Below are 5,890 nucleotides of genomic sequence, written 5' to 3'. Positions count from 1 at the left end.
GTTTCCCTTTTAATTCATTAACTTCTCACGACGTTACTTTTTGGTAGGTTCTATTACCTCCTTTTATGGAGAAGGGAGTTGGGGCTTAGGGAGGTGAAATGACTTTCCATGTCACATCGCGAATAAGTGGAAGACATGGTATTTGAACCTACAAGATCGTTATATAGGCATCCAGTAAATATCTTTTGAATGAAAATTATTTCAGCGCTTAAAATTATTTTAGCTCTAACCCTAGCCCAGCGAGATAAGGATAAATTGGATACCGCCTATGGTGTGTGCTGCGGGAGTGGAATAGAGTTGACAGTCAGGAGACCTGGATTCTAGTCCCGAATCTGTCATTGGCCATGCGACTTCGGATCAACAATGTCTTTTATTTGGACGTTGTTTTATGTGACTGTGAAGTGAGGAAAATGTCACCTACCGCACAAGGTTATAGTGCTTGATAAATGAGATCTTGAGTGTTAGAACGAAGAACAGAGTGCCCTGTACCGAATAAGGCCAAACTCGTTGTAAATGCTTTTTTAAGCGGAGGTTTTAAATCCTACTGACCGATTTAAAGTCGAAGGGACTTTGTCCTCTTCTTTGAACTAGGAGGCCCAGAAGCGATGTACATCACATCTGGGAGCATTTTGCTCGATTAAGAGTGGATGACATTTTGGGCAAATATCTGATGGAGGAATTACAGCAGGTATTGAAGAGAATGTAGTTTTGAGTCTTCACAGAGTAAATGAGATGTTGAACATGAAATGCCTGGCACTGAACCTAGCACCTGATGAGTACTCAGCAAAGAAGGGCATTTCCTTTCCCCAACTCTCCCAGAAGCCAGTGGGCATGGTTTCTGCTTTCATTAGTTATTTGGCATGACAAGACCATCAGCACACATGAAATGATCGGATATTCAACAAATAATTTGTTTGCAGTCTACTTTGTGCCAGCTTCAGAAGACAATTTAGTTCAAATGCCAGCTGTCTTTCCAAGATATGCAACTATAGCCTAACCTCTTCATGCCTTTGTTTCTTCTTCTGTAAAGTAGAAAGAATAATATCAATAACACAACATTATTGTGATGATTAAGTGAGATAAAGTATGTGCAGTACTTTATACAATATATGGCTCATAGTAAGAGGTAAAAATATAGGAGCTGCTATTTTCTGCAGGGCCCTACTGAAGAGACAGAATCATGATCCCTGCCCTTAATGAGTTTCAGTCCAGCTGAACATGAAACAAGGCAGAGCTAATAAATGTTTGGACAGAGGTATTAATGGATTTGCAAGGTGTTGGGAGGAGAGAGACTACAAATGCTAGATTTTATGACAAACAAGTATTATAGAATTTCTGAGACAGGAGAAATCAGTGAAGGCTGGCTTAGTATGGAAAGCTCTCTGAAAAGGGGCTTTAAAAATAGGTCAAGTTTGGATAGATAAGAAAGAAGAAAAGGCTTATTAAAGAAAAGAGCACGAGGCTGGTCCAAAGGTACTGAGTTGTCTTAGTTGATTGTTCACAGTTACAAGTGGAACTCCTTTTTCTACTCTTTGGCCCCTTCTCACTACTGTACATGTTAAAATAAAAGGAACATGAATGAAGATGAAGATTTAGAAGGTGAAATGGGCATAGTGTATAGGTAGGATAGTAAAAGGAGAATATTTAATTGTACATATGGAATGTGAGATGAGTAACATGATGAAGGCAGTGTGTAAGGAACATTAATTTGTGAGCAGTACATATGGTACTTGAATGAAAAATATCCAAGAATGATGTAATAATAGATCTTTGGTCTGATACTTCAGAGACTTGAGTAATAAGAGTTTCAGTAAGATGGAGTTACACTGATGACATCTAAGTCCATGCCAATATTTATGTTCTATACTTTATTTTTTTGTTGTTGTTTTTATTTTTGAGACAGAGTTTCACTCTTGTCGTCTAGGCTGGAGTGCAGTGGTGTAATCTTAGCTCACTGCGGCCTGTACCTCCTGAGTTCAAGGATTCTCCTGCCTCAGCCTCCCAAGTAGCTGGGATTACAAGCATGCACCACCACACCTGGCTAATTTTTGTATTTTTAGTAGAGATGGGGATTCACCATGTGGGCCAGGCTGGTCTCGAACTCCTGGCCTCGAGTAATTCACCTCAGCCTCCCAAAGTACTGGGATTACAGGCGTGAGCCACTGTACCCGGCTCTTGTTCTATAATTTCTATACTTCTGGGTTGGCTTGGTGTTAGTGGGAATGAAGAGGAAGAAAGAGATGTAACATTTTGAAGGTAGTGTCATGTTACAATAGGAGTTGGGTAGTCAGGGAAGAAAATGATTCCCACAGTGTGAGTCTAGATTCAGGTTCACATGTCTGCGAGAATATGGTGAACCTGGAAGTCAGAGAGATCTTGCAGGGCACATGGGAGTGGCAACAGGACATCCAAAGGGGATGTCTAGTTGGTGGATTTGTGGAGAATGGCACAGAAGTGAATCTACTTCAGGACACTTTTTCCCTCTACTTAGTGGAACCTCTGTGCCTACATAACCACGTGGCTTGCTCCCCTCTTTGTTCAGGTCTTTACTCATGTCACCATATTAAGACCTCTGACTCCCTCCCCCCATAAACCACGCATAGTTCCTGTCAAGAAAGTGTTCTCAATAATTTTCCATCTTTTTTTTTTTTTTTTTGAGACAGAGTCTCACTCTGTCACCCAGGCTGGAGTGCAGTGGTGTGATCTCGGCTCATTGCAACCTCTGCCTCCCTGGTTCAAGCAATTCTCCTCCTGCCTCAGTCTCCCAAATAGCTGGGATTACAGGCGCCCACCCCACACCCAGTTTTGTATTTTTAATAGAGATGGAGTTTTGCCTTGTTGACCAGACTTGTCTGGAACTCCTGACAGGTGATCCACCTGCCTCAGCCTCCCAAAGTGCTGATAAATGAGATCTTGAGCCATAAACGAGAACGTGAGCCACCGTGGGCCTTACATCTATTTTTAAGTAAGTTACTGGGTTCTGGCAGGGAGGATTGGATATAGCTCTGTAATAGCTATTAGGTCTTTTTACTCTTTCTAGCTGTGTACCATAGAAACGTTTGTTTCTTTTCTTTCTTTCTTTTTTTTGAGACAGTCTCCCTCTGTCACCTAGGCTGGAGTGCAGTGGCATAATCTTGGCTCCCTGCCACCTCCACCTCCTAGGTTTAAACAGTTTTTGTGCCTTAGCCTCCCAAGTAGCTGGGATTACAGGTGTGTGCCACCACGCCTGGCTATTTTTTTTGTATTTTTAGTAGAGATGGGGTTTTGCCATGTTGACCAGGCTGGTCATGAACCCCTGGCCTCTTGCCTCGGTCTCCCAAAGTACTGGGATTACAGGTATGAGTCACAGTGCCTGGCCTACAGCTTGTGTTTGTTTGTTTGTTTTGTTTTGTTTTGAGACGTTGTTTCACTCTTGTTGCCCAGGATGGAGTGCAATGGCTCAATCTTAGCTCACTGCAACCTGTGCTTCCCGGGTTCAAGCGATTCTCCTGCCTCAGCCTCCCGAGTAGCTGGGATTACAGGCATGCACCACCACAATCCACAATCGGCTAATTTTGTATTTTTTTTTTTTCAGTAGAGACGTGGTTTCTCCATGTTGGTCAGGTTGGTCTGGAACTCCTGAGCTCAGGTGATCTGCCAGCCTTGGCCTCCCAAAGTGCTGGGATTATAGGCATGAGCTACCGCACCCAGACTATAGCTTGTGGTTTTCTTTTTTGAGACTATGTCTCGCTCTGTTGCCCAGGCTAGAGTGCAGTGGCACAATCTTGGCTCACTGCGATCTCCGCCTCTTGGGTTTAAGTCATTCTCCTGCCTCAGCCTCCCAAGTAGCTGGGACTACAAGCGTGCACCACCACGCCTGACTCATTTTTTGTATTTTCAATAGAGACAGGGTTTCATCATGTTAGCTAGGATGGTCTTGATCTCCTGACCTCATGATCCACCTGTCTCGGACTCCCAAAGTGCTGGGATTACAGGAGTGAACCATTGCACCGGCTGGGAATTTTTAACTTGTATGCCACTCATTCTTCATAGGAGTGTGCTACATTCTGATCAGGATATAGATATATTTTAGGATTCATATTGTAAATCACAGTGTTAATTCATAGTGGTATCTGTCAAGTGGAGTGTTTAGCTGACTGGAAGCCACCTGATGCACTCTTTGAAGATAAAATTTGCTCCAGCTAAGAGATATTAATAGAATCTAATGTCAAGTTGGTACCAAAGACAGTGTCTATTGGAACAAAGGGTAAACTTGGACTTGTGGAGAGCCTAGACAGAACAGTAAACTTCTTTGTTGTAACAGATCAAAGGGTGACCAAATAGAAAGTGTGATGATTAGAAAGTCTTTTCAAGTTTCCAAATTGGGTTTTTTACAACCAGTATTTGCATTTTAATAATTCCTTTTGGTGTCCTGCTGAAAATTTTGTATTTAGAAGTATACCAGTAACTCAAAAACTATTGCACTACACTATCTTAAATGTTAAATTATCTCACACCTCATACTGCTTTTGTCACCCCTTTGTCCTACTTTAAACTGTAGGGTCATCCCCAGAGCAACACCTATAGCACCTATAGGGCAGTTCCTATCCAGAGAAAGTATTTGTTTTTGTAAACATTGAACAAGTGCTTTAAACTCCTGAGGTAAAACTACAATGGGGTTGTTAAAGGTATTGTGTCTAGAGCGATAGTTTCTTCATGTAGCCTGATATGCAGTGACTTACTTCTCTAGCCATCTGGCATCTGAAGGTCCTGCCTGTCCTCTTGCTTCCCAGTATTTTTTTCTTTTTTTTCCTATGACACAAACCCAGGAGGTCCTGAAAACATTTTCCCTCCCTTATGCATAGATTCTTATGCATGGTATTTGTGGACTGGGAAATCATAACTACTTTTTGAGGGAATTATCTGCTTTGGGATTTCTCTTAGGTTTTGCTGAGGATTTCTACATGGCAGTTCTGACAGAAGTGAGAAAAAACATTTGTGCTTCATTTGCTGAGTCTTCTGAATGGTGGTTGTTTCACAAATTATAGAAATAAAAATAGTCTCATTCCGTAGTAAGAGTCTGAATTCAAGGAGGTACAGGTAATACAATCCCTGTTTTCCAGGATGGAAAAACTGGAGGTACAGGAAGATTAAAGAGCCGTCTAGAGATCACACTGCAAGACACTGGGAATTGGATCTGGGTCTTCTAACTCATTTGTAGAGTCTGATATATTTCAGGAAGATGATACCGAAGGTCTTCTTTTCAGTCTGTCTTTTTCTTGGCATGTAAATTCAAGGTACAATGCGAGGCCTTCAGTGACTGGATGAAACCTTGTACTGAGAAAATTGAAGGCCCTTGCCAGACATGTACAATGATGGCCTGGAAATACAAACTACCAACTATATGCTAAGAGAAAAGAAACAAAGTGTTCTGTTTGTGTTTATAGAGAGGAAGTGTCTCTAATGCCTCAGCTCTTCAAGTCCTGTGGAAAAGCATTAGCTGTACATAGGAGCACAGTTCCTTTTGTGTTTGTTTAAACCTACAAGAGGAAAAGCAAATGATTCTTGGCAGTCTGACTAGTAAGCAAGCAGAGTATGTATCATCTTATCTAATAGATGTGGAGCTCTTTGTTCTTCTTCCTTTTCTTTTTTTTGAGACGGAGTCTTGGTCTTGTCACCCAGGCTGGAGTGCAATGGCGCGATCTCAGCTGACTACAGCCTCTGCCTCTTGGGTTCAAGTGATTCTCCTGCCTCAGCCTCCCAAGTAACTGGGATTACAGGCTCCTGCCACCACACCCAGCTAATTTTTATATTTTTAGTAGAGATGAGGTTTTACCTTGTTGACCAGGCTGGTCTCGAGCTCCTGACCTCATGATCCGCCCACCTAGGCCTCCCAAAGTGTTGGGATAAT

At 42.1% G+C, this 5,890-nt stretch overlaps 1 protein-coding gene across 1 annotated transcript in view; it reads left to right on the top strand.

Annotated features, from left to right (window-relative positions):
• TRIT1 (tRNA isopentenyltransferase 1) overlaps positions 1–5,890 on the top strand; it is a 40,062-nt gene that overhangs the window by 361 nt on the left and 33,811 nt on the right. The window lies entirely within an intron of this gene.

Source organism: Aotus nancymaae, unplaced genomic scaffold (assembly GCF_030222135.1).
Source record: "Aotus nancymaae isolate 86718 unplaced genomic scaffold, 86718_ANA_hifiasm-v0.15.2.pri h1tg000007l, whole genome shotgun sequence".
NCBI lineage: Eukaryota > Metazoa > Chordata > Mammalia > Primates > Aotidae > Aotus > Aotus nancymaae.
This window is presented reverse-complemented; position numbering and strand designations above follow the sequence as displayed.